At 38.4% G+C, this 24,295-nt stretch overlaps 20 pseudogenes; all 20 read right to left on the bottom strand.

The window, feature by feature from the left end:
- Window positions 1-79: 79 nt before the first annotated feature.
- Window positions 80-198, bottom strand: LOC127959679 (uncharacterized; annotated as a pseudogene).
- Window positions 199-2,478: 2,280 nt separating this feature from the next.
- On the bottom strand, window positions 2,479-2,597 carry LOC127957561 (uncharacterized; annotated as a pseudogene).
- Window positions 2,598-2,816: 219 nt separating this feature from the next.
- LOC127959673 (uncharacterized) lies at window positions 2,817-2,935 on the bottom strand (annotated as a pseudogene).
- Window positions 2,936-4,201: 1,266 nt separating this feature from the next.
- Window positions 4,202-4,320, bottom strand: LOC127964307 (uncharacterized; annotated as a pseudogene).
- A 370-nt stretch (window positions 4,321-4,690) lies between these two features.
- On the bottom strand, window positions 4,691-4,809 carry LOC127959665 (uncharacterized; annotated as a pseudogene).
- A 2,283-nt stretch (window positions 4,810-7,092) lies between these two features.
- LOC127957555 (uncharacterized) lies at window positions 7,093-7,211 on the bottom strand (annotated as a pseudogene).
- A 219-nt stretch (window positions 7,212-7,430) lies between these two features.
- LOC127959659 (uncharacterized) lies at window positions 7,431-7,549 on the bottom strand (annotated as a pseudogene).
- A 1,266-nt stretch (window positions 7,550-8,815) lies between these two features.
- Window positions 8,816-8,934, bottom strand: LOC127964302 (uncharacterized; annotated as a pseudogene).
- Window positions 8,935-9,304: 370 nt separating this feature from the next.
- Window positions 9,305-9,423, bottom strand: LOC127959655 (uncharacterized; annotated as a pseudogene).
- A 2,283-nt stretch (window positions 9,424-11,706) lies between these two features.
- On the bottom strand, window positions 11,707-11,825 carry LOC127957550 (uncharacterized; annotated as a pseudogene).
- Window positions 11,826-12,194: 369 nt separating this feature from the next.
- LOC127964100 (uncharacterized) lies at window positions 12,195-12,313 on the bottom strand (annotated as a pseudogene).
- Window positions 12,314-12,666: 353 nt separating this feature from the next.
- Window positions 12,667-12,785, bottom strand: LOC127959645 (uncharacterized; annotated as a pseudogene).
- A 1,224-nt stretch (window positions 12,786-14,009) lies between these two features.
- On the bottom strand, window positions 14,010-14,128 carry LOC127957545 (uncharacterized; annotated as a pseudogene).
- A 1,260-nt stretch (window positions 14,129-15,388) lies between these two features.
- Window positions 15,389-15,507, bottom strand: LOC127962669 (uncharacterized; annotated as a pseudogene).
- Window positions 15,508-15,880: 373 nt separating this feature from the next.
- Window positions 15,881-15,999, bottom strand: LOC127959642 (uncharacterized; annotated as a pseudogene).
- Window positions 16,000-18,760: 2,761 nt separating this feature from the next.
- Window positions 18,761-18,879, bottom strand: LOC127959635 (uncharacterized; annotated as a pseudogene).
- Window positions 18,880-20,265: 1,386 nt separating this feature from the next.
- LOC127959631 (uncharacterized) lies at window positions 20,266-20,384 on the bottom strand (annotated as a pseudogene).
- A 2,762-nt stretch (window positions 20,385-23,146) lies between these two features.
- Window positions 23,147-23,265, bottom strand: LOC127957541 (uncharacterized; annotated as a pseudogene).
- Window positions 23,266-23,634: 369 nt separating this feature from the next.
- LOC127964092 (uncharacterized) lies at window positions 23,635-23,753 on the bottom strand (annotated as a pseudogene).
- A 355-nt stretch (window positions 23,754-24,108) lies between these two features.
- Window positions 24,109-24,227, bottom strand: LOC127959625 (uncharacterized; annotated as a pseudogene).
- Window positions 24,228-24,295: the final 68 nt, after the last annotated feature.

Below are 24,295 nucleotides of genomic sequence, written 5' to 3'. Positions count from 1 at the left end.
GACTGCTAAGATTCAAAGAATGGCCATTGACTCTTTTTTTTTTCAAGATTATTATATAATTTGTGAAAAATTTACAAAAATCTTAGAGCAACTGGTATTACCAGGGGGTCTCCCATCCAATTACTAACCAGGCCCAAACCTGCTTAGCTTCCGAGCTCAGACATGATCTGGCATAGCCAGGGTGGTATGGCCATAAGCAAAGACTGCTGCAAAGAGAGAGCTATTTAAAGATCAGCCAATCTAATCGCCGGTACATTATATAAGTAGGAAAGAAAACCCTAAAGCTTAAAGCACCTGGTATTCCCAGGCGGTCTCCCATCCAAGCACTAACCAGGCCAATACCTGCTAAGATTAAGAGATCGGGCATTGACTCTTTTTTTTTTTTTTTTTTTTTTTAAAGATTATTATATAATTAGTAATGAATTTCCAATAGTATTAGAGCACTCCCATCCAAACACTAAACAGGTCCATAGCTGCTAAGATTCAAAGATTGGGCATTGACTCTTTTTGTTTCAAGATAATTATATAATTAGTACAAATTTCCAAAAATATTACAGCAACTGGTATTCCGAGGCGGTCTCCCATCCAAGCACTAAACAGGTCCATACCTCCTAAGATTCAAAGATTGGGCATTTACTCTTTTTTATTTTTTTGTTGCAAGATTATTATGTAATTAGTAAAAATTGCCAAAAATATTACAGCAACTGGTATTTCCCGGCCGTCTTCCATCCAAGTACTAACCAGGCAAAACCTGCTATTATTCAGAGATCGGGCATTGACTTTTTTTTTTTTTTTCAAGATTATTATATAATTTGTGAAAAATTTCCAAAAATCTTAAAGCAACTGGTATTACCAGGGTGTCTCCCATCCAATTACTAACCAGGCCCATACCTGCTAAGATTCAGATATGGGGCATTGACTCCTTTCTTTTTTTCTTGCAAGATTATTATATAATTTGTGAAAAATTTCCAAAAATCTTAAAGCAACTGGTATTACCAGGGGGTCTGCCATCCAATTACTAACCAGGCCGAAACCTGCTTAGTTTCCGAGCTCAGACATGATCTGGCATAGCCAGGGTGGAATGGCCATAAGCGAAGACTGCTGCAAAGAGAGAGCTATTTAAAGATCAGCCAATCAAATCGCCCATACATTATATAAGTAGGAATGAAAATCCAAAAGCTTACAGCACCTGGTATTCCGAGGCGGTCTCCCATCCAAGCACTAACCAGGCCAATACCTGCTAAGATTAAGAGATCGGGCATTGGCTCTTTTTTTTTAAGATTATTATATAATTAGTAATAAATTTCCAATAATATTAGAGCACCTGGTATTACCAGGCGGTCTCCCATCCAAACACTAAACAGGTCCATAGCTGCTAAGATTCAAAGATTGGGCATTGACTCTTTTTGTTTCAAGATAATTATATAATTAGTACAAATTTCCAAAAATATTACAGCAACTGGTATTCCGAGGCGGTCTCCCATCCAAGCACTAAACAGGTCCATACCTCCTAAGATTCAAAGATTGGGCATTTACTCTTTTTTTTTTTTTGTTGCAAGATTATTATGTAATTAGTAAAAATTGCCAAAAATATTACAGCAACTGGTATTTCCCGGCCGTCTTCCATCCAAGTACTAACCAGGCAAAACCTGCTATTATTCAGAGATCGGGCATTGACTTTTTTTTTTTTTTCAAGATTATTATATAATTTGTGAAAAATTTCCAAAAATCTTAAAGCAACTGGTATTACCAGGGTGTCTCCCATCCAATTACTAACCAGGCCCATACCTGCTAAGATTCAGATATGGGGCATTGACTCCTTTCTTTTTTTCTTGCAAGATTATTATATAATTTGTGAAAAATTTCCAAAAATCTTAAAGCAACTGGTATTACCAGGGGGTCTGCCATCCAATTACTAACCAGGCCGAAACCTGCTTAGTTTCCGAGCTCAGACATGATCTGGCATAGCCAGGGTGGAATGGCCATAAGCGAAGACTGCTGCAAAGAGAGAGCTATTTAAAGATCAGCCAATCTAATCGCCGGTACATTATACAGGACCAAACCTGCTTAGCTTCCGAGAGCAGACGAGATCAGGCATAGCCAGGTTGTTACGGTCGCAAGCGAAGGATACTGCAAAGAGAAGACTATTTAAAGATCAGCCAATCAAATCGCCCATACATTATATAAGTAGGAATGAAAATCCAAAAGCTTACAGCACCTGGTATTCCGAGGCGGTCTCCCATCCAAGCACTAACCAGGCCAATACCTGCTAAGATTAAGAGATCGGGCATTGGCTCTTTTTTTTTAAGATTATTATATAATTAGTAATAAATTTCCAATAATATTAGAGCACCTGGTATTACCAGGGGGTCTCCCATCCAAACACTACACAGGTCAATGACTGCTAAGATTCAAAGAATGGGCATTCACTCTTTTTTTTTTCAAGATTATTATATAATTTGTGAAAAATTTACAAAAATCTTAAAGCAACTGGTATTACCAGGGGGTCTCCCATCCAATTACTAACCAGGCCCAAACCTGCTTAGCTTCCGAGCTCAGACATGATCTGGCATAGCCAGGGTGGTATGGCCATAAGCGAAGACTGCTGCAAAGAGAGAGCTATTTAAAGATCAGTCAATCTAATCGCCGGTACATTATATAAGTAGGAAAGAAAACCCTAAAGCTTAAAGCACCTGTTATTCCCAGGCGGTCTCCCATCCAAGCACTAACCAGGCCAATACCTGCTAAGATTAAGAGATCGGGCATTGACTTTTTTTTTTCAAGATTATTATATAATTTGTGAAAAATTTACAAAAATCTTAGAGCAACTGGTATTACCAGGGGGTCTCCCATCCAATTACTAACCAGGCCCAAACCTGCTTAGCTTCCGAGCTCAGACATGATCTGGCATAGCCAGGGTGGTATGGCCATAAGCAAAGACTGCTGCAAAGAGAGAGCTATTTAAAGATCAGCCAATCTAATCGCCGGTACATTATATAAGTAGGAAAGAAAACCCTAAAGCTTAAAGCACCTGGTATTCCCAGGCGGTCTCCCATCCAAGCACTAACCAGGCCAATACCTGCTAAGATTAAGAGATCGGGCATTGACTCTTTTTTTTTTTTTTTTTTTTTTTTTTAAAGATTATTATATAATTAGTAATGAATTTCCAATAATATTAGAGCACCTGGTTTTCCGAGGCGGTCTCCCATCCAAACACTAAACAGGTCCATAGCTGCTAAGATTCAAAGATTGGGCATTGACTCTTTTTGTTTCAAGATAATTATATAATTAGTACAAATTTCCAAAAATATTACAGCAACTGGTATTCCGAGGCGGTCTCCCATCCAAGCACTAAACAGGTCCATACCTTCTAAGATTCAAAGATTGGGCATTTACTCTTTTTTTTTTTTTTTTTGCAAGATTATTATATAATTTGTGAAAAATTTCCAAAAATCTTAAAGCAACTGGTATTACCAGGGTGTCTCCCATCCAATTACTAACCAGGCCCATACCTGCTAAGATTCAGATATGGGGCATTGACTCCTTTCTTTTTTTCTTGCAAGATTATTATATAATTTGTGAAAAATTTCCAAAAATCTTAAAGCAACTGGTATTACCAGGGGGTCTGCCATCCAATTACTAACCAGGCCGAAACCTGCTTAGTTTCCGAGCTCAGACATGATCTGGCATAGCCAGGGTGGAATGGCCATAAGCGAAGACTGCTGCAAAGAGAGAGCTATTTACAGATCAGCCAATCTAATCGCCGGTACATTATACAGGACCAAACCTGCTTAGCTTCCGAGAGCAGACGAGATCAGGCATAGCCAGGTTGTTACGGTCGCAAGCGAAGGATACTGCAAAGAGAAGACTATTTAAAGATCAGCCAATCAAATCGCCCATACATTATATAAGTAGGAATGAAAATCCAAAAGCTTACAGCACCTGGTATTCCGAGGCGGTCTCCCATCCAAGCACTAACCAGGCCAATACCTGCTAAGATTAAGAGATCGGGCATTGGCTCTTTTTTTTAAGATTATTATATAATTAGTAATAAATTTCCAATAATATTAGAGCACCTGGTATTACCAGGGGGTCTCCCATCCAAACACTACACAGGTCAATGACTGCTAAGATTCAAAGAATGGGCATTCACTCTTTTTTTTTTCAAGATTATTATATAATTTGTGAAAAATTTACAAAAATCTTAAAGCAACTGGTATTACCAGGGGGTCTCCCATCCAATTACTAACCAGGCCCAAACGTGCTTAGCTTCCAAGCTCAGACATGATCTGGCATAGCCAGGGTGGTATGGCCATAAGCGAAGACTGCTGCAAAGAGAGAGCTATTTAAAGATCAGTCAATCTAATCGCCGGTACATTATATAAGTAGGAAAGAAAACCCTAAAGCTTAAAGCACCTGGTATTCCCAGGCGGTCTCCCATCCAAGCACTAACCAGGCCAATACCTGCTAAGATTAAGAGATCGGGCATTGACTCTTTTTTTTTTTTTTTTTTTTTTTAAGATTATTATATAATTAGTAATAAATTTCCAATAATATTAGAGCACCTGGTATTCCGAGGCGGTCTCCCATCCAGACACTAAACAGGTCCATGACTGCTAAGATTCAAAGAATGGCCATTGACTCTTTTTTTTTTCAAGATTATTATATAATTTGTGAAAAATTTACAAAAATCTTAGAGCAACTGGTATTACCAGGGGGTCTCCCATCCAATTACTAACCAGGCCCAAACCTGCTTAGCTTCCGAGCTCAGACATGATCTGGCATAGCCAGGGTGGTATGGCCATAAGCAAAGACTGCTGCAAAGAGAGAGCTATTTAAAGATCAGCCAATCTAATCGCCGGTACATTATATAAGTAGGAAAGAAAACCCTAAAGCTTAAAGCACCTGGTATTCCCAGGCGGTCTCCCATCCAAGCACTAACCAGGCCAATACCTGCTAAGATTAAGAGATCGGGCATTGACTCTTTTTTTTTTTTTTTTTTTTTTTTTTAAAGATTATTATATAATTAGTAATGAATTTCCAATAATATTAGAGCACTCCCATCCAAACACTAAACAGGTCCATAGCTGCTAAGATTCAAAGATTGGGCATTGACTCTTTTTGTTTCAAGATAATTATATAATTAGTACAAATTTCCAAAAATATTACAGCAACTGGTATTCCGAGGCGGTCTCCCATCCAAGCACTAAACAGGTCCATACCTCCTAAGATTCAAAGATTGGGCATTTACTCTTTTTTTTTTTTTTGTTGCAAGATTATTATGTAATTAGTAAAAATTGCCAAAAATATTACAGCAACTGGTATTTCCCGGCCGTCTTCCATCCAAGTACTAACCAGGCAAAACCTGCTATTATTCAGAGATCGGGCATTGACTTTTTTTTTTTTTTTCAAGATTATTATATAATTTGTGAAAAATTTCCAAAAATCTTAAAGCAACTGGTATTACCAGGGTGTCTCCCATCCAATTACTAACCAGGCCCATACCTGCTAAGATTCAGATATGGGGCATTGACTCCTTTCTTTTTTTCTTGCAAGATTATTATATAATTTGTGAAAAATTTCCAAAAATCTTAAAGCAACTGGTATTACCAGGGGGTCTGCCATCCAATTACTAACCAGGCCGAAACCTGCTTAGTTTCCGAGCTCAGACATGATCTGGCATAGCCAGGGTGGAATGGCCATAAGCGAAGACTGCTGCAAAGAGAGAGCTATTTAAAGATCAGCCAATCAAATCGCCCATACATTATATAAGTAGGAATGAAAATCCAAAAGCTTACAGCACCTGGTATTCCGAGGCGGTCTCCCATCCAAGCACTAACCAGGCCAATACCTGCTAAGATTAAGAGATCGGGCATTGGCTCTTTTTTTTTTAAGATTATTATATAATTAGTAATAAATTTCCAATAATATTAGAGCACCTGGTATTACCAGGCGGTCTCCCATCCAAACACTAAACAGGTCCATAGCTGCTAAGATTCAAAGATTGGGCATTGACTCTTTTTGTTTCAAGATAATTATATAATTAGTACAAATTTCCAAAAATATTACAGCAACTGGTATTCCGAGGCGGTCTCCCATCCAAGCACTAAACAGGTCCATACCTCCTAAGATTCAAAGATTGGGCATTTACTCTTTTTTTTTTTTGTTGCAAGATTATTATGTAATTAGTAAAAATTGCCAAAAATATTACAGCAACTGGTATTTCCCGGCCGTCTTCCATCCAAGTACTAACCAGGCAAAACCTGCTATTATTCAGAGATCGGGCATTGACTTTTTTTTTTTTTTCAAGATTATTATATAATTTGTGAAAAATTTCCAAAAATCTTAAAGCAACTGGTATTACCAGGGTGTCTCCCATCCAATTACTAACCAGGCCCATACCTGCTAAGATTCAGATATGGGGCATTGACTCCTTTCTTTTTTTCTTGCAAGATTATTATATAATTTGTGAAAAATTTCCAAAAATCTTAAAGCAACTGGTATTACCAGGGGGTCTGCCATCCAATTACTAACCAGGCCGAAACCTGCTTAGTTTCCGAGCTCAGACATGATCTGGCATAGCCAGGGTGGAATGGCCATAAGCGAAGACTGCTGCAAAGAGAGAGCTATTTAAAGATCAGCCAATCTAATCGCCGGTACATTATACAGGACCAAACCTGCTTAGCTTCCGAGAGCAGACGAGATCAGGCATAGCCAGGTTGTTACGGTCGCAAGCGAAGGATACTGCAAAGAGAAGACTATTTAAAGATCAGCCAATCAAATCGCCCATACATTATATAAGTAGGAATGAAAATCCAAAAGCTTACAGCACCTGGTATTCCGAGGCGGTCTCCCATCCAAGCACTAACCAGGCCAATACCTGCTAAGATTAAGAGATCGGGCATTGGCTCTTTTTTTTTAAGATTATTATATAATTAGTAATAAATTTCCAATAATATTAGAGCACCTGGTATTACCAGGGGGTCTCCCATCCAAACACTACACAGGTCAATGACTGCTAAGATTCAAAGAATGGGCATTCACTCTTTTTTTTTTCAAGATTATTATATAATTTGTGAAAAATTTACAAAAATCTTAAAGCAACTGGTATTACCAGGGGGTCTCCCATCCAATTACTAACCAGGCCCAAACCTGCTTAGCTTCCGAGCTCAGACATGATCTGGCATAGCCAGGGTGGTATGGCCATAAGCGAAGACTGCTGCAAAGAGAGAGCTATTTAAAGATCAGTCAATCTAATCGCCGGTACATTATATAAGTAGGAAAGAAAACCCTAAAGCTTAAAGCACCTGTTATTCCCAGGCGGTCTCCCATCCAAGCACTAACCAGGCCAATACCTGCTAAGATTAAGAGATCGGGCATTGACTTTTTTTTTTCAAGATTATTATATAATTTGTGAAAAATTTACAAAAATCTTAGAGCAACTGGTATTACCAGGGGGTCTCCCATCCAATTACTAACCAGGCCCAAACCTGCTTAGCTTCCGAGCTCAGACATGATCTGGCATAGCCAGGGTGGTATGGCCATAAGCAAAGACTGCTGCAAAGAGAGAGCTATTTAAAGATCAGCCAATCTAATCGCCGGTACATTATATAAGTAGGAAAGAAAACCCTAAAGCTTAAAGCACCTGGTATTCCCAGGCGGTCTCCCATCCAAGCACTAACCAGGCCAATACCTGCTAAGATTAAGAGATCGGGCATTGACTCTTTTTTTTTTTTTTTTTTTTTTTTTTAAAGATTATTATATAATTAGTAATGAATTTCCAATAATATTAGAGCACCTGGTTTTCCGAGGCGGTCTCCCATCCAAACACTAAACAGGTCCATAGCTGCTAAGATTCAAAGATTGGGCATTGACTCTTTTTGTTTCAAGATAATTATATAATTAGTACAAATTTCCAAAAATATTACAGCAACTGGTATTCCGAGGCGGTCTCCCATCCAAGCACTAAACAGGTCCATACCTTCTAAGATTCAAAGATTGGGCATTTACTCTTTTTTTTTTTTTTTTTGCAAGATTATTATATAATTTGTGAAAAATTTCCAAAAATCTTAAAGCAACTGGTATTACCAGGGTGTCTCCCATCCAATTACTAACCAGGCCCATACCTGCTAAGATTCAGATATGGGGCATTGACTCCTTTCTTTTTTTCTTGCAAGATTATTATATAATTTGTGAAAAATTTCCAAAAATCTTAAAGCAACTGGTATTACCAGGGGGTCTGCCATCCAATTACTAACCAGGCCGAAACCTGCTTAGTTTCCGAGCTCAGACATGATCTGGCATAGCCAGGGTGGAATGGCCATAAGCGAAGACTGCTGCAAAGAGAGAGCTATTTACAGATCAGCCAATCTAATCGCCGGTACATTATACAGGACCAAACCTGCTTAGCTTCCGAGAGCAGACGAGATCAGGCATAGCCAGGTTGTTACGGTCGCAAGCGAAGGATACTGCAAAGAGAAGACTATTTAAAGATCAGCCAATCAAATCGCCCATACATTATATAAGTAGGAATGAAAATCCAAAAGCTTACAGCACCTGGTATTCCGAGGCGGTCTCCCATCCAAGCACTAACCAGGCCAATACCTGCTAAGATTAAGAGATCGGGCATTGGCTCTTTTTTTTAAGATTATTATATAATTAGTAATAAATTTCCAATAATATTAGAGCACCTGGTATTACCAGGGGGTCTCCCATCCAAACACTACACAGGTCAATGACTGCTAAGATTCAAAGAATGGGCATTCACTCTTTTTTTTTTCAAGATTATTATATAATTTGTGAAAAATTTACAAAAATCTTAAAGCAACTGGTATTACCAGGGGGTCTCCCATCCAATTACTAACCAGGCCCAAACGTGCTTAGCTTCCAAGCTCAGACATGATCTGGCATAGCCAGGGTGGTATGGCCATAAGCGAAGACTGCTGCAAAGAGAGAGCTATTTAAAGATCAGTCAATCTAATCGCCGGTACATTATATAAGTAGGAAAGAAAACCCTAAAGCTTAAAGCACCTGGTATTCCCAGGCGGTCTCCCATCCAAGCACTAACCAGGCCAATACCTGCTAAGATTAAGAGATCGGGCATTGACTCTTTTTTTTTTTTTTTTTTTTTTTAAGATTATTATATAATTAGTAATAAATTTCCAATAATATTAGAGCACCTGGTATTCCGAGGCGGTCTCCCATCCAGACACTAAACAGGTCCATGACTGCTAAGATTCAAAGAATGGCCATTGACTCTTTTTTTTTTCAAGATTATTATATAATTTGTGAAAAATTTACAAAAATCTTAGAGCAACTGGTATTACCAGGGGGTCTCCCATCCAATTACTAACCAGGCCCAAACCTGCTTAGCTTCCGAGCTCAGACATGATCTGGCATAGCCAGGGTGGTATGGCCATAAGCAAAGACTGCTGCAAAGAGAGAGCTATTTAAAGATCAGCCAATCTAATCGCCGGTACATTATATAAGTAGGAAAGAAAACCCTAAAGCTTAAAGCACCTGGTATTCCCAGGCGGTCTCCCATCCAAGCACTAACCAGGCCAATACCTGCTAAGATTAAGAGATCGGGCATTGACTCTTTTTTTTTTTTTTTTTTTTTTTTTTAAAGATTATTATATAATTAGTAATGAATTTCCAATAATATTAGAGCACTCCCATCCAAACACTAAACAGGTCCATAGCTGCTAAGATTCAAAGATTGGGCATTGACTCTTTTTGTTTCAAGATAATTATATAATTAGTACAAATTTCCAAAAATATTACAGCAACTGGTATTCCGAGGCGGTCTCCCATCCAAGCACTAAACAGGTCCATACCTCCTAAGATTCAAAGATTGGGCATTTACTCTTTTTTTTTTTTTTGTTGCAAGATTATTATGTAATTAGTAAAAATTGCCAAAAATATTACAGCAACTGGTATTTCCCGGCCGTCTTCCATCCAAGTACTAACCAGGCAAAACCTGCTATTATTCAGAGATCGGGCATTGACTTTTTTTTTTTTTTTCAAGATTATTATATAATTTGTGAAAAATTTCCAAAAATCTTAAAGCAACTGGTATTACCAGGGTGTCTCCCATCCAATTACTAACCAGGCCCATACCTGCTAAGATTCAGATATGGGGCATTGACTCCTTTCTTTTTTTCTTGCAAGATTATTATATAATTTGTGAAAAATTTCCAAAAATCTTAAAGCAACTGGTATTACCAGGGGGTCTGCCATCCAATTACTAACCAGGCCGAAACCTGCTTAGTTTCCGAGCTCAGACATGATCTGGCATAGCCAGGGTGGAATGGCCATAAGCGAAGACTGCTGCAAAGAGAGAGCTATTTAAAGATCAGCCAATCAAATCGCCCATACATTATATAAGTAGGAATGAAAATCCAAAAGCTTACAGCACCTGGTATTCCGAGGCGGTCTCCCATCCAAGCACTAACCAGGCCAATACCTGCTAAGATTAAGAGATCGGGCATTGGCTCTTTTTTTTTTAAGATTATTATATAATTAGTAATAAATTTCCAATAATATTAGAGCACCTGGTATTACCAGGCGGTCTCCCATCCAAACACTAAACAGGTCCATAGCTGCTAAGATTCAAAGATTGGGCATTGACTCTTTTTGTTTCAAGATAATTATATAATTAGTACAAATTTCCAAAAATATTACAGCAACTGGTATTCCGAGGCGGTCTCCCATCCAAGCACTAAACAGGTCCATACCTCCTAAGATTCAAAGATTGGGCATTTACTCTTTTTTTTTTTTGTTGCAAGATTATTATGTAATTAGTAAAAATTGCCAAAAATATTACAGCAACTGGTATTTCCCGGCCGTCTTCCATCCAAGTACTAACCAGGCAAAACCTGCTATTATTCAGAGATCGGGCATTGACTTTTTTTTTTTTTTCAAGATTATTATATAATTTGTGAAAAATTTCCAAAAATCTTAAAGCAACTGGTATTACCAGGGTGTCTCCCATCCAATTACTAACCAGGCCCATACCTGCTAAGATTCAGATATGGGGCATTGACTCCTTTCTTTTTTTCTTGCAAGATTATTATATAATTTGTGAAAAATTTCCAAAAATCTTAAAGCAACTGGTATTACCAGGGGGTCTGCCATCCAATTACTAACCAGGCCGAAACCTGCTTAGTTTCCGAGCTCAGACATGATCTGGCATAGCCAGGGTGGAATGGCCATAAGCGAAGACTGCTGCAAAGAGAGAGCTATTTAAAGATCAGCCAATCTAATCGCCGGTACATTATACAGGACCAAACCTGCTTAGCTTCCGAGAGCAGACGAGATCAGGCATAGCCAGGTTGTTACGGTCGCAAGCGAAGGATACTGCAAAGAGAAGACTATTTAAAGATCAGCCAATCAAATCGCCCATACATTATATAAGTAGGAATGAAAATCCAAAAGCTTACAGCACCTGGTATTCCGAGGCGGTCTCCCATCCAAGCACTAACCAGGCCAATACCTGCTAAGATTAAGAGATCGGGCATTGGCTCTTTTTTTTTAAGATTATTATATAATTAGTAATAAATTTCCAATAATATTAGAGCACCTGGTATTACCAGGGGGTCTCCCATCCAAACACTACACAGGTCAATGACTGCTAAGATTCAAAGAATGGGCATTCACTCTTTTTTTTTTCAAGATTATTATATAATTTGTGAAAAATTTACAAAAATCTTAAAGCAACTGGTATTACCAGGGGGTCTCCCATCCAATTACTAACCAGGCCCAAACCTGCTTAGCTTCCGAGCTCAGACATGATCTGGCATAGCCAGGGTGGTATGGCCATAAGCGAAGACTGCTGCAAAGAGAGAGCTATTTAAAGATCAGTCAATCTAATCGCCGGTACATTATATAAGTAGGAAAGAAAACCCTAAAGCTTAAAGCACCTGGTATTCCCAGGCGGTCTCCCATCCAAGCACTAACCAGGCCAATACCTGCTAAGATTAAGAGATCGGGCATTGACTCTTTTTTTTTTTTTTTTTTTTTTAAGATTATTATATAATTAGTAATAAATTTCCAATAATATTAGAGCACCTGGTATTCCGAGGCGGTCTCCCATCCAGACACTAAACAGGTCCATGACTGCTAAGATTCAAAGAATGGGCATTGACTCTTTTTTTTTTCAAGATTATTATATAATTTGTGAAAAATTTACAAAAATCTTAAAGCAACTGGTATTACCAGGGGGTCTCCCATCCAATTACTAACCAGGCCAAAACCTGCTTAGCTTCCGAGCTCAGACATGATCTGGCATAGACAGGGTGGTATGGCCATAAGCGAAGACTGCTGCAAAGAGAGAGCTATTTAAAGATCAGCCAATCTAATATAAGTAGGAAAGAAAACCCTAAAGCTTAAAGCACCTGGTATTCCCAGGCGGTCTCCCATCCAAGCACTAACCAGGCCAATACCTGCTAAGATTAAGAGATCGGGCATTGACTCTTTTTTTTTTTTTTTTTTTTTAAGATTATTATATAATTAGTAATAAATTTCCAATAATATTAGAGCACCTGGTATTCCGAGGCGGTCTCCCATCCAGACACTAAACAGGTCCATGACTGCTAAGATTCAAAGAATGGGCATTGACTCTTTTTTTTTCAAGATTATTATATAATTTGTGAAAAATTTACAAAAATCTTAGAGCAACTGGTATTACCAGGGGGTCTCCCATCCAATTACTAACCAGGCCCAAACCTGCTTAGCTTCCGAGCTCAGACATGATCTGGCATAGCCAGGGTGGTATGGCCATAAGCAAAGACTGCTGCAAAGAGAGAGCTATTTAAAGATCAGCCAATCTAATCGCCGGTACATTATATAAGTAGGAAAGAAAACCCTAAAGCTTAAAGCACCTTGTATTCCCAGGCGGTCTCCCATCCAAGCACTAACCAGGCCAATAACTGCTAAGATTAAGAGATCGGGCATTGACTCTTTTTTTTTAAAGATTATTATATAATTAGTAATGAATTTCCAATAATATTAGAGCACTCCCATCCAAACACTAAACAGGTCCATAGCTGCTAAGATTCAAAGATTGGGCATTGACTCTTTTTGTTTCAAGATAATTATATAATTAGTACAAATTTCCAAAAATATTACAGCAACTGGTATTTCCCGGCCGTCTTCCATCCAAGTACTAACCAGGCAAAACCTGCTATTATTCAGAGATCGGGCATTGACTTTTTTTTTTTTTTCAAGATTATTATATAATTTGTGAAAAATTTCCAAAAATCTTAAAGCAACTGGTATTACCAGGGTGTCTCCCATCCAATTACTAACCAGGCCCATACCTGCTAAGATTCAGATATGGGGCATTGACTCCTTTCTTTTTTTCTTGCAAGATTATTATATAATTTGTGAAAAATTTCCAAAAATCTTAAAGCAACTGGTATTACCAGGGGGTCTGCCATCCAATTACTAACCAGGCCGAAACCTGCTTAGTTTCCGAGCTCAGACATGATCTGGCATAGCCAGGGTGGAATGGCCATAAGCGAAGACTGCTGCAAAGAGAGAGCTATTTAAAGATCAGCCAATCTAATCGCCGGTACATTATACAGGACCAAACCTGCTTAGCTTCCGAGAGCAGACGAGATCAGGCATAGCCAGGTTGTTACGGTCGCAAGCGAAGGATACTGCAAAGAGAAGACTATTTAAAGATCAGCCAATCAAATCGCCCATACATTATATAAGTAGGAATGAAAATCCAAAAGCTTACAGCACCTGGTATTCCGAGGCGGTCTCCCATCCAAGCACTAACCAGGCCATTACCTGCTAAGATTAAGAGATCGGGCATTGGCTCTTTTTTTTTAAGATTATTATATAATTAGTAATAAATTTCCAATAATATTAGAGTACCTGGTATTACCAGGGGGTCTCCCATCCAAACACTACACAGGTCAATGACTGCTAAGATTCAAAGAATGGGCATTCACTCTTTTTTTTTTCAAGATTATTATATAATTTGTGAAAAATTTACAAAAATCTTAAAGCAACTGGTATTACCAGGGGGTCTCCCATCCAATTACTAACCAGGCCCAAACCTGCTTAGCTTCCGAGCTCAGACATGATCTGGCATAGCCAGGGTGGTATGGCCATAAGCGAAGACTGCTGCAAAGAGAGAGCTATTTAAAGATCAGCCAATCTAATCGCCGGTACATTATATAAGTAGGAAAGAAAACCCTAAAGCTTAAAGCACCTGGTATTCCCAGGCGGTCTCCCATCCAAGCACTAACCAGGCCAATACCTGCTAAGATTAAGAGATCGGGCATTGACTCTTTTTTTTTTTTTTTTTTTTTTAAAGATTATTATATAATTAATAATAAATTTCCAATAATATTAGAGCACCTGGTTTTCCGAGGCGGTCTCCCATCCAAACACTAAACAGGTCGATAGCTGCTAAGATTCAAAGATTGGGCATTGACTCTTTTTGTTTCAAGATAATTATATAATTAGTACAAATTTCCAAAAATATTACAGCAACTGGTATTCCGAGGCGGTCTCCCATCCAAGCACTAAACAGGTCCATACCTCCTAAGATTCAAAGATTGGGCATTTACTCTTTTTTTTTTTTTTTTTTCAAGATTATTATGTAATTAGTAAAAATTGCCAAAAATATTACAGCAACTGGTATTTCCCGGCTGTCTTCCATCCAAGTACTAACCAGGCAAAACCTGCTATTATTCAGATATGGGGCATTGACTCCTTTCTTTTTTTCTTGCAAGATTATTATATAATTTGTGAAAAATTTCCAAAAATCTTAAAGCAACTGGTATTACCAGGGGGTCTGCCATCCAATTACTAACCAGGCCGAAACCTGCTTAGTTTCCGAGCTCAGACATGATCTGGCATAGCCAGGGTGGAATGGCCATAAGCGAAGACTGCTGCAAAGAGAGAGCTATTTAAAGATCAGCCAATCTAATCGCCGGTACATTATACAGGACCAAACCTGCTTAGCTTCCGAGAGCAGACGAGATCAGGCATAGCCAGGTTGTTACGGTCGCAAGCGAAGGATACTGCAAAGAGAAGACTATTTAAAGATCAGCCAATCAAATCGCCCATACATTATATAAGTAGGAATGAAAATCCAAAAGCTTACAGCACCTGGTATTCCGAGGCGGTCTCCCATCCAAGCACTAACCAGGCCAATACCTGCTAAGATTAAGAGATCGGGCATTGGCTCTTTTTTTTAAGATTATTATATAATTAGTAATAAATTTCCAATAATATTAGAGCACCTGGTATTACCAGGGGGTCTCCCATCCAAACACTACACAGGTCAATGACTGCTAAGATTCAAAGAATGGGCATTCACTCTTTTTTTTTTCAAGATTATTATATAATTTGTGAAAAATTTACAAAAATCTTAAAGCAACTGGTATTACCAGGGGGTCTCCCATCCAATTACTAACCAGGCCCAAACGTGCTTAGCTTCCGAGCTCAGACATGATCTGGCATAGCCAGGGTGGTATGGCCATAAGCGAAGACTGCTGCAAAGAGAGAGCTATTTAAAGATCAGTCAATCTAATCGCCGGTACATTATATAAGTAGGAAAGAAAACCCTAAAGCTTAAAGCACCTGGTATTCCCAGGCGGTCTCCCATCCAAGCACTAACCAGGCCAATACCTGCTAAGATTAAGAGATCGGGCATTGACTCTTTTTTTTTTTTTTTTTTTTTTTTTTAAGATTATTATATAATTAGTAATAAATTTCCAATAATATTAGAGCACCTGGTATTCCGAGGCGGTCTCCCATCCAGACACTAAACAGGTCCATGACTGCTAAGATTCAAAGAATGGGCATTGACTCTTTTTTTTTTCAAGATTATTATATAATTTGTGAAAAATTTACAAAAATCTTAGAGCAACTGGTATTACCAGGGGGTCTCCCATCCAATTACTAACCAGGCCCAAACCTGCTTAGCTTCCGAGCTCAGACATGATCTGGCATAGCCAGGGTGGTATGGCCATAAGCAAAGACTGCTGCAAAGAGAGAGCTATTTAAAGATCAGCCAATCTAATCGCCGGTACATTATATAAGTAGGAAAGAAAACCCTAAAGCTTAAAGCACCTGGTATTCCCAGGCGGTCTCCCATCCAAGCACTAACCAGGCCAATACCTGCTAAGATTAAGAGATCGGGCATTGACTCTTTTTTTTTTTTTTTTTTTTTTTTTTAAAGATTATTATATAATTAGTAATGAATTTCCAATAATATTAGAGCACTCCCATCCAAACACTAAACAGGTCCATAGCTGCTAAGATTCAAAGATTGGGCATTGACTCTTTTTGTTTCAAGATAATTATATAATTAGTACAAATTTCCAAAAATATTACAGCAACTGGTATTCCGAGGCGGTCTCCCATCCAAGCACTAAACAGGTCCATACCTCCTAAGATTCAAAGATTGGGCATTTACTCTTTTTTTTTTTTTTGTTGCAAGATTATTATGTAATTAGTAAAAATTGCCAAAAATATTACAGCAACTGGTATTTCCCGGCCGTCTTCCATCCAAGTACTAACCAGGCAAAACCTGCTATTATTCAGAGATCGGGCATTGACTTTTTTTTTTTTTTTCAAGATTATTATATAATTTGTGAAAAATTTCCAAAAATCTTAAAGCAACTGGTATTACCAGGGTGTCTCCCATCCAATTACTAACAAGGCCCATACCTGCTAAGATTCAGATATGGGTCATTGACTCCTTTCTTTTTTTCTTGCAAGATTATTATATAATTTGTGAAAAATTTCCAAAAATCTTAAAGCAACTGGTATTACCAGGGGGTCTGCCATCCAATTACTAACCAGGCCGAAACCTGCTTAGTTTCCGAGCTCAGACATGATCTGGCATAGCCAGGGTGGAATGGCCATAAGCGAAGACTGCTGCAAAGAGAGAGCTATTTAAAGATTAGCCAATCAAATCGCCCATACATTATATAAGTAGGAATGAAAATCCAAAAGCTTACAGCACCTGGTATTCCGAGGCGGTCTCCCATCCAAGCACTAACCAGGCCAATACCTGCTAAGATTAAGAGATCGGGCATTGGCTCTTTTTTTTTAAGATTATTATATAATTAGTAATAAATTTCCAATAATATTAGAGCACCTGGTATTACCAGGGGGTCTCCCATCCAAACACTACACAGGTCAATGACTGCTAAGATTCAAAGAATGGGCATTCACTCTTTTTTTTTTCAAGATTATTATATAATTTGTGAAAAATTTACAAAAATCTTAAATCAACTGGTATTACCAGGGGGTCTCCCATCCAATTACTAACCAGGCCCAAACGTGCTTAGCTTCCGAGCTCAGACATGATCTGGCATAGCCAGGGTGGTATGGCCATAAGCGAAGACTGCTGCAAAGAGAGAGCTATTTAAAGATCAGTCAATCTAATCGCCGGTACATTATATAAGTAGGAAAGAAAACCCTAAAGCTTAAAGCACCTGGTATTCCCAGGCGGTCTCCCATCCAAGCACTAACCAGGCCAATACCTGCTAAGATTAAGAGATCGGGCATTGACTCTTTTTTTTTTTAAGATTATTATATAATTAGTAATGAATTTCCAATAATATTAGAGCACCTGGTTTTCCGAGGCGGTCTCCCATCCAAACACTAAACAGGTCCATAGCTGCTAAGATTCAAAGATTGGGCATTGACTCTTTTTGTTTCAAGATAATTATATAATTAGTACAAATTTCCAAAAATATTACAGCAACTGGTATTCCGAGGCGGTCTCCCATCCAAGCACTAAACAGGTCCATACCTCCTAAGATTCAAAGATTGGGCATTTACTCTTTTTTTTTTTTTTGTTGCAAGATTATTATGTAATTAGTAAAAATTGCCAAAAATATTACAGCAACTGGTATTTCCCGGCCGTCTTCCATCCAAGTACTAACCAGGCAAAACCTGCTATTATTCAGAGATCGGGCATTGACTTTTTTTTTTTTTTCAAGATTATTATATAATTTGTGAAAAATTTCCAAAAATCTTAAAGCAACTGGTATTACCAGGGTGTCTCCCATCCAATTACTAACCAGGCCCATACCTGCTAAGATTCAGATATGGGGCATTGACTCCTTTCTTTTTTTCTTGCAAGATTATTATATAATTTGTGAAAAATTTCCAAAAATCTTAAAGCAACTGGTATTACCAGGGGGTCTGCCATCCAATTACTAACCAGGCCGAAACCTGCTTAGTTTCCGAGCTCAGACATGATCTGGCATAGCCAGGGTGGAATGGCCATAAGCGAAGACTGCTGCAAAGAGAGAGCTATTTAAAGATCAGCTAATCTAATCGCCGGTACATTATACAGGACCAAACCTGCTTAGCTTCCGAGAGCAGACGAGATCAGGCATAGCCAGGTTGTTACGGTCGCAAGCGAAGGATACTGCAAAGAGAAGACTATTTAAAGATCAGCCAATCAAATCGCCCATACATTATATAAGTAGGAATGAAAATCCAAAAGCTTACAGCACCTGGTATTCCGAGGCGGTCTCCCATCCAAGCACTAACCAGGCCAATACCTGCTAAGATTAAGAGATCGGGCATTGGCTCTTTTTTTTTAAGATTATTATATAATTAGTAATAAATTTCCAATAATATTAGAGCACCTGGTATTCCGAAGCGGTCTCCCATCCAGACACTAAACAGGTCCATGACTGCTAAGATTCAAAGAATGGGCATTGACTCTTTTTTTTTTCAAGATTATTATATAATTTGTGAAAAATTTACAAAAATCTTAGAGCAACTGGTATTACCAGGGGGTCTCCCATCCAATTACTAACCAGGCCCAAACCTGCTTAGCTTCCGAGCTCAGACATGATCTGGCATAGCCAGGGTGGTATGGCCATAAGCAAAGACTGCTGCAAAGAGAGAGCTATTTAAAGATCAGCCAATCTAATCGCCGGTACATTATATAAGTAGGAAAGAAAACCCTAAAGCTTAAAGCACCTGGTATTCCCAGGCGGTCTCCCATCCAAGCACTAACCAGGCCAATACCTGCTAAGATTAAGAGATCGGGCATTGACTCTTTTTTTTTTTTTTTTTTTTTTTTTTAAAGATTATTATATAATTAGTAATGAATTTCCAATAATATTAGAGCACTCCCATCCAAACACTAAACAGGTCCATAGCTGCTAAGATTCAAAGATTGGGCATTGACTCTTTTTGTTTCAAGATAATTATATAATTAGTACAAATTTCCAAAAATATTACAGCAACTGGTATTCCGAGGCGGTCTCCCATCCAAGCACTAAACAGGTCCATACCTCCTAAGATTCAAAGATTGGGCATTTACTCTTTTTTTTTTTTTTTGTTGCAAGATTATTATGTAATTAGTAAAAATTGCCAAAAATATTACAGCAACTGGTATTTCCCGGCCGTCTTCCATCCAAGTACTAACCAGGCAAAACCTGCTATTATTCAGAGATCGGGCATTGACTTTTTTTTTTTTTTCAAGATTATTATATAATTTGTGAAAAATTTCCAAAAATCTTAAAGCAACTGGTATTACCAGGGTGTCTCCCATCCAATTACTAACCAGGCCCATACCTGCTAAGATTCAGATATGGGGCATTGACTCCTTTCTTTTTTTCTTGCAAGATTATTATATAATTTGTGAAAAATTTCCAAAAATCTTAAAGCAACTGGTATTACCAGGGGGTCTGCCATCCAATTACTAACCAGGCCGAAACCTGCTTAGTTTCCGAGCTCAGACATGATCTGGCATAGCCAGGGTGGAATGGCCATAAGCGAAGACTGCTGCAAAGAGAGAGCTATTTAAAGATCAGCCAATCTAATCGCCGGTACATTATACAGGACCAAACCTGCTTAGCTTCCGAGAGCAGACGAGATCAGGCATAGCCAGGTTGTTACGGTCGCAAGCGAAGGATACTGCAAAGAGAAGACTATTTAAAGATCAGCCAATCAAATCGCCCATACATTATATAAGTAGGAATGAAAATCCAAAAGCTTACAGCACCTGGTATTCCGAGGCGGTCTCCCATTCAAGCACTAACCAGGCCAATACCTGCTAAGATTAAGAGATCGGGCATTGGCTCTTTTTTTTTAAGATTATTATATAATTAGTAATAAATTTCCAATAATATTAGAGCACCTGGTATTCCGAGGCGGTCTCCCATCCAGACACTAAACAGGTCCATGACTGCTAAGATTCAAAGAATGGGCATTGACTCTTTTTTTTTTCAAGATTATTATATAATTTGTGAAAAATTTACAAAAATCTTAGAGCAACTGGTATTACCAGGGGGTCTCCCATCCAATTACTAACCAGGCCCAAACCTGCTTAGCTTCCGAGCTCAGACATGATCTGGCATAGCCAGGGTGGTATGGCCATAAGCGAAGACTGCTGCAAAGAGAGAGCTATTTAAAGATCAGCCAATCTAATCGCCGGTACATTATATAAGTAGGAAAGAAAACCCTAAAGCTTAAAGCACCTGGTATTCCCAGGCGGTCTCCCATCCAAGCACTAACCAGGCCAATACCTGCTAAGATTAAGAGATCGGGCATTGACTCTTTTTTTTTTTTTTTTTTTTTTTTTTTAAAGATTATTATATAATTAGTAATGAATTTCCAATAATATTAGAGCACTCCCATCCAAACACTAAACAGGTCCATAGCTGCTAAGATTCAAAGATTGGGCATTGACTCTTTTTGTTTCAAGATAATTATATAATTAGTACAAATTTCCAAAAATATTACAGCAACTGGTATTCCGAGGCGGTCTCCCATCCAAGCACTAAACAGGTCCATACCTCCTAAGATTCAAAGATTGGGCATTTACTCTTTTTTTTTTTTTTGTTGCAAGATTATTATGTAATTAGTAAAAATTGCCAAAAATATTACAGCAACTGGTATTTCCCGGCCGTCTTCCATCCAAGTACTAACCAGGCAAAACCTGCTATTATTCAGAGATCGGGCATTGACTTTTTTTTTTTTTTTTAAGATTATTATATAATTTGTGAAAAATTTCCAAAAATCTTAAAGCAACTGGTATTACCAGGGTGTCTCCCATCCAATTACTAACCAGGCCCATACCTGCTAAGATTCAGATATGGGGCATTGACTCCTTTCTTTTTTTCTTGCAAGATTATTATATAATTTGTGAAAAATTTCCAAAAATCTTAAAGCAACTGGTATTACCAGGGGGTCTGCCATCCAATTACTAACCAGGCCGAAACCTGCTTAGTTTCCGAGCTCAGACATGATCTGGCATAGCCAGGGTGGAATGGCCATAAGCGAAGACTGCTGCAAAGAGAGAGCTATTTAAAGATCAGCCAATCAAATCGCCCATACATTATATAAGTAGGAATGAAAATCCAAAAGCTTACAGCACCTGGTATTCCGAGGCGGTCTCCCATCCAAGCACTAACCAGGCCAATACCTGCTAAGATTAAGAGATCGGGCATTGGCTCTTTTTTTTTTAAGATTATTATATAATTAGTAATAAATTTCCAATAATATTAGAGCACCTGGTATTACCAGGGGGTCTCCCATCCAAACACTACACAGGTCAATGACTGCTAAGATTCAAAGAATGGGCATTCACTCTTTTTTTTTTCAAGATTATTATATAATTTGTGAAAAAATTACAAAAATCTTAAATCAACTGGTATTACCAGGGGGTCTCCCATCCAATTACTAACCAGGCCCAAACGTGCTTAGCTTCCGAGCTCAGACATGATCTGGCATAGCCAGGGTGGTATGGCCATAAGCGAAGACTGCTGCAAAGAGAGAGCTATTTAAAGATCAGTCAATCTAATCGCCGGTACATTATATAAGTAGGAAAGAAAACCCTAAAGCTTAAAGCACCTGGTATTCCCAGGCGGTCTCCCATCCAAGCACTAACCAGGCCAATACCTGCTAAGATTAAGAGATCGGGCATTGACTCTTTTTTTTTTAAAGATTATTATATAATTAGTAATGAATTTCCAATAATATTAGAGCACCTGGTTTTCCGAGGCGGTCTCCCATCCAAACACTAAACAGGTCCATAGCTGCTAAGATTCAAAGATTGGGCATTGACTCTTTTTGTTTCAAGATAATTATATAATTAGTACAAATTTCCAAAAATATTACAGCAACTGGTATTCCGAGGCGGTCTCCCATCCAAGCACTAAACAGGTCCATACCTCCTAAGATTCAAAGATTGGGCATTTACTCTTTTTTTTTTTTTGTTGCAAGATTATTATGTAATTAGTAAAAATTGCCAAAAATATTACAGCAACTGGTATTTCCCGGCCGTCTTCCATCCAAGTACTAACCAGGCAAAACCTGCTATTATTCAGAGATCGGGCATTGACTTTTTTTTTTTTTTCAAGATTATTATATAATTTGTGAAAAATTTCCAAAAATCTTAAAGCAACTGGTATTACCAGGGTGTCTCCCATCCAATTACTAACCAGGCCCATACCTGCTAAGATTCAGATATGGGGCATTGACTCCTTTCTTTTTTTCTTGCAAGATTATTATATAATTTGTGAAAAATTTCCAAAAATCTTAAAGCAACTGGTATTACCAGGGGGTCTGCCATCCAATTACTAACCAGGCCGAAACCTGCTTAGTTTCCGAGCTCAGACATGATCTGGCATAGCCAGGGTGGAATGGCCATAAGCGAAGACTGCTGCAAAGAGAGAGCTATTTAAAGATCAGCCAATCTAATCGCCGGTACATTATACAGGACCAAACCTGCTTAGCTTCCGAGAGCAGACGAGATCAGGCATAGCCAGGTTGTTACGGTCGCAAGCGAAGGATACTGCAAAGAGAAGACTATTTAAAGATCAGCCAATCAAATCGCCCATACATTATATAAGTAGGAATGAAAATCCAAAAGCTTACAGCACCTGGTATTCCGAGGCGGTCTCCCATCCAAGCACTAACCAGGCCAATACCTGCTAAGATTAAGAGATCGGGCATTGGCTCTTTTTTTTTAAGATTATTATATAATTAGTAATAAATTTCCAATAATATTAGAGCACCTGGTATTACCAGGGGGTCTCCCATCCAAACACTACACAGGTCAATGACTGCTAAGATTCAAAGAATGGGCATTCACTCTTTTTTTTTTCAAGATTATTATATAATTTGTGAAAAATTTACAAAAATCTTAAAGCAACTGGTATTACCAGGGGGTCTCCCATCCAATTACTAACCAGGCCCAAACCTGCTTAGCTTCCGAGCTCAGACATGATCTGGCATAGCCAGGGTGGTATGGCCATAAGCGAAGACTGCTGCAAAGAGAGAGCTATTTAAAGATCAGTCAATCTAATCGCCGGTACATTATATAAGTAGGAAAGAAAACCCTAAAGCTTAAAGCACCTGGTATTCCCAGGCGGTCTCCCATCCAAGCACTAACCAGGCCAATACCTGCTAAGATTAAGAGATCGGGCATTGACTCTTTTTTTTTTTTTTTTTTTTTTAAGATTATTATATAATTAGTAATAAATTTCCAATAATATTAGAGCACCTGGTATTCCGAGGCGGTCTCCCATCCAGACACTAAACAGGTCCATGACTGCTAAGATTCAAAGAATGGGCATTGACTCTTTTTTTTTTCAAGATTATTATATAATTTGTGAAAAATTTACAAAAATCTTAAAGCAACTGGTATTACCAGGGGGTCTCCCATCCAATTACTAACCAGGCCAAAACCTGCTTAGCTTCCGAGCTCAGACATGATCTGGCATAGACAGGGTGGTATGGCCATAAGCGAAGACTGCTGCAAAGAGAGAGCTATTTAAAGATCAGCCAATCTAATATAAGTAGGAAAGAAAACCCTAAAGCTTAAAGCACCTGGTATTCCCAGGCGGTCTCCCATCCAAGCACTAACCAGGCCAATACCTGCTAAGATTAAGAGATCGGGCATTGACTCTTTTTTTTTTTTTTTTTTTTTTAAGATTATTATATAATTAGTAATAAATTTCCAATAATATTAGAGCACCTGGTATTCCGAGGCGGTCTCCCATCCAGACACTAAACAGGTCCATGACTGCTAAGATTCAAAGAATGGGCATTGACTCTTTTTTTTTTCAAGATTATTATATAATTTGTGAAAAATTTACAAAAATCTTAGAGCAACTGGTATTACCAGGGGGTCTCCCATCCAATTACTAACCAGGCCCAAACCTGCTTAGCTTCCGAGCTCAGACATGATCTGGCATAGCCAGGGTGGTATGGCCATAAGCAAAGACTGCTGCAAAGAGAGAGCTATTTAAAGATCAGCCAATCTAATCGCCGGTACATTATATAAGTA

This window comes from Carassius gibelio, chromosome A3 (assembly GCF_023724105.1).
Source record: "Carassius gibelio isolate Cgi1373 ecotype wild population from Czech Republic chromosome A3, carGib1.2-hapl.c, whole genome shotgun sequence".
Taxonomy (NCBI): domain Eukaryota; kingdom Metazoa; phylum Chordata; class Actinopteri; order Cypriniformes; family Cyprinidae; genus Carassius; species Carassius gibelio.
The sequence above is the reverse complement of the archived record's forward strand: the minus strand, read 5'-3'. Positions and strand labels throughout refer to the sequence as shown.